Here is a 10,040-nt window from a genome sequence, read left to right on the forward strand (position 1 = left end):
TCTGCCCAACACAAGGAAAGGACACAATGGAGATGTGAGGGTCTCTCTGGTAGATGCAAGGCACTGGGGAAGATGAGTATGGGGAGAGGCCGGGCAGAGAGAGTAACAAGGCTGAAACCTGCAGGGAAAACACTGTCTGGCTTCTTTCCAAAGGGAATATGCTCCTTTAGCACAGCAGAGGCATGAGCTTTGGGGTGCTTCTCTATCTCTGCGTTGCTGAAGAACACAATGAGCTTTTAGACAGGACAAAGGGAATACTAGGGAAAACAAAGACAAAGCAAAAGGATTCTGAGGAAATTCATGTAGAAAAGAATATAAATAGCAAATGCAATGAAAAAAGGAAAAACATTATAATTATCTTGTTCAATGAGCTCTTCCCATGAAGATATTTTTCCAAATGTGTAAGTGTCTTGAGAAAACATAGATTAAGAGTGTGATCATGGAGGGAGTAATGCCTGCCAAGGGTTGTAGACACAGTGGTGTGTTGTATATAAGGATAACTGCAGATGAGCTGTCTTCCTATGGCACTTGTCTGCAATGTGTAGGAAGCCTTCTTGCTAAGTCTTGACAAATCCACCACCTAACAGATCATTTGCTGTGCATGACATCACCACATGAAAAGTAAAGAGCATCTCTCAGGGCACTGAAGTCTGGGAAAATATGAGCACAACATGATTGGGCAAGCTGCAACAGTGAGTTAAATATAATAGCAGCAATCATTTCCCACAGTGATAAATAAATGCAAAGTCCTCAACAAATAAATAGAGCAAGTGAGTTGCTTTGCTCTCTGTTAGTCAAGTCAAACACAGAATACTATTTAAGAAGGACATCAGCAACTAGAAGAGAAGGTGATCCAGGATGGAAGAGCTGAGGAATGGTCCTAAGCATTGAGGATGATTTGGGAAAAGGTCCTGTTCAGTTCAGTTCAGTCCAGTTCAGTCGCTCAGTCATGTCTGACTCTTTCCGACCCCATGAATTGCAGCATGCCAGGCCTCCCTGTCCATCACCATCTCCCGGAGTTTACTCAAACTCATGTCCATCGAGTCGGTGATGCCATCCAGCCATCTCATCCTGTCATCCCCTTCTCCTCCTGCCCCCAATCCCTCCCAGCATCAGGGTCTTTTCCAATGAGTCAACTCTTCACATGAGGTGGCCAAAGTATTGGAGTTTCAGCTTCATTGAGCATGATTTGGGAAAAGGTCCTGTAACAGCCTTCAAATACTTTCAGACCTGTTAGAGGAAGAGGGATTAGGTTTACTTTATGCGGTTTCAGAGGGCTGAACTATAATCAATAAGCGCATGATTTTGGCACAGTCTGAAAATAACTTCTGAAGAATGAGAACTGTCTGACATGAAACAAACGCCCTGTGTGGTGGTGAGCACTTAAGTGGAGATTTCCAAGCACAGGTTGAACTACTCCTCATGGGGAATGTTGGGGAAAAGGGTTTGCATACCTGACAGCAACAGAAGCAGATCTAGATTTTGCAAAGCCCAAAGTTTTCAAATTTGGGGAGCTCCTTTAAAGAACAAAGAATACAAAATTATGAATAAAAATCAGAGCGCCTTTGGAAGGCACATTTATAAATAAGCAATCCTCTAAAACTTAGGCTTCATTAGCTGTGTCATAAACACATGGCAAGGGAATCAGTTGATATCAAATAAATGTGAGATTTGAATTTGTTTTTAAATAATGGATAATTTTTCTAATTTTAAAAATAGTCATTCTGTTATGTATGGCACAGCATGGAGGGAGTAGAGAGAAAGAAGTGAAATTAGATTCACCTGGGTTCCTAGGTAGGCTCTGTTTTCATAGCTGGGTAACCGTGGGCAAATTACTCAACTTCTTTGAGTCCTAATTCCTTCATCTGTAAAATGGAGGTGATGATCTCTATATTGTTTGGGAAAATCTAAATGAAAATGTATATAAAGCACTGGTATACAGAAGTGGTATACTTAATGACAGCTAATCTGAAGGACTAATAAAATTTGAGTAATCAAAAGGAAAAGGTTTTTAAAATGTCTGTCATTTTAATATCTGTCATTATCTGAAGATAATAAATGACGTTGTTCCACAATCCCTAATTTAAGGCATAAGGCAACAAGGTTCATGAAATGTTTGCAATATTCACATTAGGTTTATTTCAAACAATTCTTGCTTATGAACAGTAGGAAAAGTCTCTCATAGAACTAACTAACCAAGATAAACACCTTTGTCCTCCTAGCCCCCATTTCACTTACACAAAGTTTGTAGTCAGAATCAAGGACTAGGACATTTCTTGTCACCCCACTTCCAAGAAGCAGTTTAAGTGTATAGAGATGGACTACATGGTCGAGAGGGGAGTAACTTAGCAGAATTCCTGTGCATCACACAACTCCTGGTCACCAATCATCTAGAAGATTCTTGCTTCTCTAAGTGAGGTCCTAGCCAGCAGCAATGGGATAGCCAGATAGCTTGTTAGAAGTGCAGAATCTCAGACCTACCCTTGTATTTTAACAAGATTACTGGGTCATTTGATGCACAGCAAAGCTTGAGAAATGCTGATCAGATTACAATGTAACTCACTTTCCCACATGGTGCCCTGCAGTTGAGGTTCCTTCCTTTGGGCTCATGGGATGCATTTTCTTTTATGAGAAAGGTAAAGAATGAGGGATCTGTCTGCTATTCCTTGAGAGAGGGCCCAGTCCACCTAATTCTCATTGATCTTTCATTCTCTGGCTTCTTTTGCTATCATGTAACTCATGAAAGTGAAAGTGAAGTCACTCAGTCATGTCCGACTCTTTGTGACCCCATGGACTGTAGCCTACCAGGTTTCTCCATCCATGGGATTTTCCAGGCAAGAATACTGGAGTGGGTTGCCATTTCCTTCTCCAACTCACGAGGACACTTCAAATTTGAGATGGCAAGTTAAACCTGGCAAAAGGTCCAGCCATCTTCCTCCAACTGCCAGATCTCTTTTGAAGAGGTGGAAGACAAAAAATGGGACCAGGGGTTGTATTGCACTCCAGAGAGAGGCTGAGTTCTCTCTAAACCACTTCTCTCCCTTCTCCTTCCCTTCTCCTGTCTGCCCTTGTCTTCCCATCCCTCTTCTCTATTTGATGTACAAAATACACCAAGGGGCGAATTCTACGGGAATGTCTCCTCTATCACTAGGAAGAACCAGCACTGGGACTCACTCTTTGCCTTTTTTTCTATCTGATTGGTGTGTTTGGAATCTACCTTTCTTAGCCTTGACTGTGGCCTTACCAAAAAGGGTAAAGAGGAGGAGAAATCTATTGAAGTGGAAAAATGAAAGTTTGAAAAAAATGAAAGTTTTAGTTGCTCAGTCATGTCCAACTCTTTTCGACTCTTTGGGACCCCACGGACTGCAGCCCACCAACCTCTGCTGTCCATGGAATTCTCCAGGCAAGATTACTAAAGTAGGTTGCAATTCCCTTCTCCGGGAGATCTACCTTCCTGACCCAGGGATCAAACCCACATCTTCTGCATTGGCAGGCATATTCTTTACCATGTGAACCACTAGGGAAGCCCTTACAGAAAAGGGTAAAGAAGAGAAACCTATTAGTTCTATATTACTTTTAAATCTCTAGCCTAGGCAAAATGAGTCCTCCATCCATCCCAGAGGTGCACTGGCTTTTGGGAAGGTTTATCTTGTACCTAATGACATGGCTTTGCTGGCAATGACTCTATGCATATATTAATATAAAGTAATTATTTAGCACTTCTCAAAGACTAGAGATCTCATCAGGAAAACTGGAGATATCAAAGGAACACTTTGCCCAAAGAAGGGCAAAATAAAGATTATAAATGGTAGAGACCTAGTGGACACTGAAGAGATCAAGAAGAAATGGAAAGAATACATGGAAGAACTGTATAAAAAAGATCTAAATGAACTGGATTGCTACTATGGTGTCATCAGCCACCCAGAGCCAGACATTCTGGAGAGTGAAGTCAAGTGGGCCTTAGGAAGCACTGCTGTTAAAAAAGCTCATGGATGTAATGGAATTCCAGTAGAACTGTTTAAAACCCTACAGGATGATGCCATCAAGGTGTTGCATTCATTGTATCAGCAAATCTGGAAGACCCAGCAGTGGCCACAGGACTGGAAAAGGTCAATCCTCATCCCGATTCCCAAGAAGGGTAGTACTAAAGAATGTGCTGACCAGCAGACAGTTGCTCTCATCTCTCATACTAGTAAGGTCATGCTTAAAATCTTGCATGCTAGGCTTCTTCATTATGCAAACCAAGAACCTCCAGATGTCCAAGCTGGGTTTAGAAAAGGAAGAGGAACCAGAGATCAAATTGCCAACATTTGCTGGATCACAGAGAAAGCTAGGGAATTCCAGAAAGACATCTACCTCTGTTTCATCAACTAGACCAAAGCCTTTGACTGTGTGGATCATAACAAACTGTGAAAAGCTCTTAAAGAGATGGGGATACCAGACTATCTTACCTGTCTCCTGAGAAACCTGTATGCAGGTCAAGAAGCAACAGTCAGAACCCAGTATGGAACAACTGACTGGCTCAAGATTGAGAAAGGAGTATGACAGGGCTGTCTGCTGTCACCCTGTTTGTGTAACCTATATGCTGAGCACATCGTGAGAAATGCCAGACGGGATGAGTTACAAGCTGGAACCAAGACAGGCGGGAGAAACACCAATGACCTCAGATATGTGAATGATACTTCCCTAACGGCAGAAAGTGAAGAGGAACGAAAGAGCCTCTTGGTGAGGGTGAAGGAGGAGAGTCAAAGAGCCAGCTTAAGACTAAATATTTAAAAAACTAAGATCACAGCATCTGGCCCCACTGCTTCATGGCAAATAGAGGAGCAGGAAAGGTGGAAGTAGTGACAGATTTCCTCTTGGGGTCTAAAATCACTGTGGATGGTGACTGCAGCCATGAAATCAGAAGACATTTGCTTCTTGGCAGGAGAGCGATGACAAACCTAGACAGTGTGTTAAAAAGCAGACATTACTCTGCTGACAAAGGTCCATATGGTCAAGGCAATGGTCTTGCCAGTGGTCATGTATGGTTGTGACAGCTGGACTGTAAAGAAGGCGGAGCACCAAAGAACAGATGTATTCGAACTGTGGTGCTGGAGAAGACTCCTGAGAGTCCCCTTGGACAGCAAGGAGATCAAACCAGTCAATCCTAAGTGAAATCAACCCTGAATACTCATTGGAAGGATGGATGCTGAAGCTGAAACTCCAGTATTTTGGTCATTTGATGCGAACAGGTGACTCATTGGAAAAGTCCCAGATGCTGGGAAAGACTGAGGGCAGAAGGAAAAGAGGGCGTCAGAGGATGAGATGGCTGGATGGCATCACCAATGCAATGGACATGAACTTGGGCAAACTTCGGGAGATGGTGAGGGACAGAGGTCTGGCATGCTGCCGTCCACGGGGTCATGAAGAGTCAGACATGACTGGGAGACAACAACAACAATGCTTGGCATAAGCATTTTACATGTATCAACTCATTTAATCCCCAAGTAACCTTACAAAGTAGGTACTATAGCCATTCTTGTTTTACAGATGTGGAATCAGCAGCACTCAGAGACGGGAAGTAATCTGCCCAGAAATAAGTGGTAAAGCTGGGGTTCGTATCCAGGCCACTCCCACCAGAGACCTTGCTCTTAACCTGCCTCTGACACAGTTCTTCAAGAACCCTATAGGGAGGGGTGTGTGTCTGGCTTGGGTGTCTCCACTCCCCCAGCCAGTTACCCTTCTAATCACATTACCACTCCCTACAGAGCTCCTTTGTCAAAGCCCAGCAACAGACTTGAAACCACAAAATCATGTCTGACTGCGGTTGCTTCTTTAGTAGACCAACCAGATTTACAAATGAGAAAAGGAAGCATATCCTGAGCTCAAGAAGACTTTCCACAGCACTAGGAATTAAAAACAAAAAAAAGAAGAAGAAGATCACATAAGATAACTAGATAATCCAATCAAAGCGAGCCAGAGAGTTACTTTTTCCTGAAGTGAATTTTCTAAGGGTAAGATTTTCAAAACCAAGCCAATAAATTTGTTTCCTGTTCTCAACCACAGTTCCTTGCTTTGGGTAAAACAAGCATGCTGTTTACAAAGTACTTTCACAGATGTTTACTCCCTGATCTTTACAGCACCCCCAAAGAATCGAGTGTCTTGCCTAAAATAACACATAAGCTAGGTGGTGGAGTTAGCCTGCAGCCTGGCCTCCTGACATAGATAGCAGAGCACCAGAGCCTCAGCTTGCTCTCTGTTCCTCAATGATTGGAGTAGAGTGAAAAGCGTGTGAGAACCTCATACTCTAAGTCTCCAAACTTCTGCTCCCTCAGAAGAGCAGGGAGCAAACACTGAGGGCTTCATCATACACCCAAAGCTGACCTAAGAATGTCACATGGTATAATTTACTTAGTCCCCACAACAAATCAGTGAGAAGCAGGGTACTACAATCCCCATTTTGCAGATGACGAAACTGAGTGTGGAAGATTTTTACAGATCTTACTCAGACTCACCCTTCGAGGAAGTGTTAGAGTTTGTATCCAAACCCAGACATCTGATTCCAGAAGCTGTTCCTTCATCCACCAACCTCTCTGGCCTCTGCTAAAAAAGTAAAATTGAAGTGTTCAACAGAGAACCCAACGTATCAGTGCTTAGAAGAATCTGTGAATAGAAAAGGGAAAGTGTACAACATTATAGCACTTTCATTGTATTAAATAATCATTAGAAGGTAAACAGAACTATCATCTGGGTGTCGGCATAGAATATTAATGATTAACAAATTAAACTATATCAATTTATACGAATACCTTCTCTGGGTAAGGGTCTGTGTCAGGTAGTATGGGAGCTCCAAAGGCAACCAAGCCTGCCCCTGCCTTCATGAAGCCTACGGGGAAGCGAGAGAGACAGCAAGGCACCATCACACATGTTACATATCACCCAGAAGGTGTAAATAAGAGTGCAAAGCAGTCACTGAACAGGGCAGTGGATTCTACAGTCAATTACTGCAACAGGAGTCCAAAGCAAGGAAAAAACCCTCCAGGCTGGGGCTGTAAAGGAAAACCTTGTGGAGGATATAGCTGGATCTTAAAGAATGCCAAAAATGGAAAGAGTTCTAGGGGAGGGAAGGGTATTCCAGACAGAGGCATCAGTGTGAGCACAGGTGTGGAGGCAAGAAAATGCTGCAAGAGCACCTTTGGAACAAGGACAGTAAACATGAAGTCTGACAGGACCTGCCATGGTTTCGGGGCCAGCCCCTCACCCCTCAGGGCTGTTGCTGTGGAGAACTGGAGGTAAAGTGCCGCGGTACTGACCAGTATCCAAGGATCCATGTGTGCGGCACATTCATCCACCCACAGGATGGGCAACTGCTTCCAGCAAGTTTTGTGTTCCTCGCACACCCGTGACAGCTATTATCTCTCACAGGGATTCCTTCAGAAGTGTAATCAATCCAAAAGTACAATCCAAGGGATGTCAGCTCTAAGTTTTTGGAAACTTTAAAGCCAGCAAATGTTACCACACCTCCCATCCCTCCAAAGACAATGGTCTTTGGAGACTTCCTGAAAAGTAACTTCTTTCAATCACCCACCCTTGCTGTCCTTGTGACTCCATACTGTTTTGGGCTTCTTACCAATGACCTATGCCTAGTGTTCCAGCAATACCTCTGAGTGCCCACTGGAATGACATTGCCTGCCAACAACTCAAAATGTGCACACTCTTCCCTCTCTCTCCCTTTCCCTGCAGTTGCTCATAAACTCCACATGGTTACGGTCAAGGTCTTTCTCAAAACCCACTGCTATGCTATTGCTACTGCATTCATGCAAAAACAAAAAACCAAAACTTTTTTTTTTTTAACCTATGCCTCCTATAGAATATAGCAGTGAGCAATGGCCAAAAATTCTACCTTCAGGTAGCTTCTGTTCTTGGGAGGGGATTTCTCAGGGGAAAAAAAGTAAACCTGTGTATAGGTAGATGGTGATGAATGACATTTAAGAAATGAAGCTGAGGTGGAGAACAGGGACTGCCTACAGGAAAAGGCACCGAGGAAGAGGAGGAAAGTTAAGCAGAGATTGAAAGAAGATGAGGGAGGCCGCTGGGGGAAGAGCTTTCCCAGCATAGCAAATGGCAAACGCAAAGGCCCAGAGGTAGGGACAAGTTAGGTCATGCTGGGGACAGTCAAGAAGCTGGTGTGGCTGGGAACGAATAGTTCAGTGGTAAGAGAGGGACTCAAAGGGGAAAGGCAGGCAGGCCAGGTAGTGAAGACCAAGGTATAAATACTGGAATTAATCAGAGGGAGGTGGGAAGACATGGGAGGGTTTTTAACAGAATAACAAAAATAAGAAATACATGAAAAAAAAATTAACCCAGCAGTTATGTGAAGAATAGACAACAGAATCAGGGAGATAGGTTCCAGGGCAATCTTCCATTCTTCTGAATGGTCTTCTCCGTAAGACTTGCCATCAACTAGGGGAATTCAGTGCACACGTGGATGCTCCATTCACTCACTGGCTTCTCAGTTCACTGACTCCCTTGATTCAAAGGTAAAAATAACTTCATTTCCCTAATTAGTAACTTAGTCCCATGGCTAGGTCTCAATCTTATCATCACCTGGGCTTGATTTGCTTCTGAAATCACAAAATAGCACATTCTATGCTCAAATCTCAGTTTCCTATCTTTACAATTTTGTTATTTATACCTAGTTGAGCTGGTCTCAAATTCATGGAAAATACCAGTCTGTTTGCTGTTCAGTCCTTCTACAGTCATTATGGCTATTTCTTTTTTTTTTTTTTCCATTTATTTTTATTAGTTGGAGGCTAATTACTTTACATCATTACAGTAGTTTTTGTTATAGATTGAAATGAATTAGCCATGGATTTACATGTATTCCCCATCCCAGTCCCCCCTCCCACCTCCCTCTCCACCCGATCCCTCTGGGTCTTCCCAGTGCACCAGGCCCGAGCACTTGTCTCATGTACCCAACCTGGGCTGGTTATCTGTTTCATCCTAGATAATATACATGTTTCAATGCTGTTCTCTTGAAACATCCCACCCTCGCCTTCTCCCAGAGTCCACAAGTCTGATCTATATATCTGAGTCTCTTTTTCTGTTTTGCATATAGGGTTATCGTTACCATCTTTCTAAAGTCCATATATATGTGTTAGTATACTGTAATGGTCTTTATCTTTCTGGCTTACTTCGCTCTGTATAATGGGCTCTAGTTTCATCCATCTCATTAGAACTGATTCAAATGAATTCTTTTTAATGACTGAGTAATATTCCATGGTATATATGTACCACAGCTTCCTCATCCATTCGTCTGCTGATGGGCATCTAGGTTGCTTCCATGACCTGGCTATTATAAACAGTGCTGCGATGAACACTGGGGTGCACGTGTCTCTTTCAGATCTGGTTTCCTTGGTGTGTATGCCCAGAAGTGGGATTGCTGGGTCATATGGCAGTTCTATTTCCAGCTTTTTAAGAAATCTCCACACTGTTTTCCATAGTGGCTGTACTAATTTGCATTCCCACCAACAGTGTAAGAGGGTTCCCTTTTCTCCACACCCTCTCCAGCATTTATTGCTTGCAGACTTTTGGATAGCAGCCATCCTGACTGGTGTATAATGGTACCTCATTGTGGTTTTGATTTGCATTTCTCTGATAATGAGTGATGTTGAGTATCTTTTCATGTGTTTGTTAGCCATCTATATGTCTTCCTCGGAGAAATGTCTATTGAGTTCTTTGGCCCATTTTTTGATTGGGTCATTTATTTTTCTGGAGTTGAGCTGGAGGAGTTGCTTGTATATTTTTGAGATTAATCCTTTGTCTGTTGCTTCATTTGCTATTATTTTCTCCCAATCTGAGGGCTGGCTTTTCACCTTGCTTATAGTTTCCTTTGTTGTGCAAAAGCTTTTAAGTTTCATTAGGTCCCATTTGTTTATTTTTGCTTTTATTTCTAAAATTCTGGGATGTGGGTCATAGAGGATCCTGCTGTGATTTATGTCGGAGAGTGTTTTGCCTATGTTCTCCTCTAGGAGTTTGATAGTTTCTGGTCTTACATT

The sequence above is a fragment of the Odocoileus virginianus genome, chromosome 1 (assembly GCF_023699985.2).
Source record: "Odocoileus virginianus isolate 20LAN1187 ecotype Illinois chromosome 1, Ovbor_1.2, whole genome shotgun sequence".
NCBI classification, from domain to species: domain Eukaryota; kingdom Metazoa; phylum Chordata; class Mammalia; order Artiodactyla; family Cervidae; genus Odocoileus; species Odocoileus virginianus.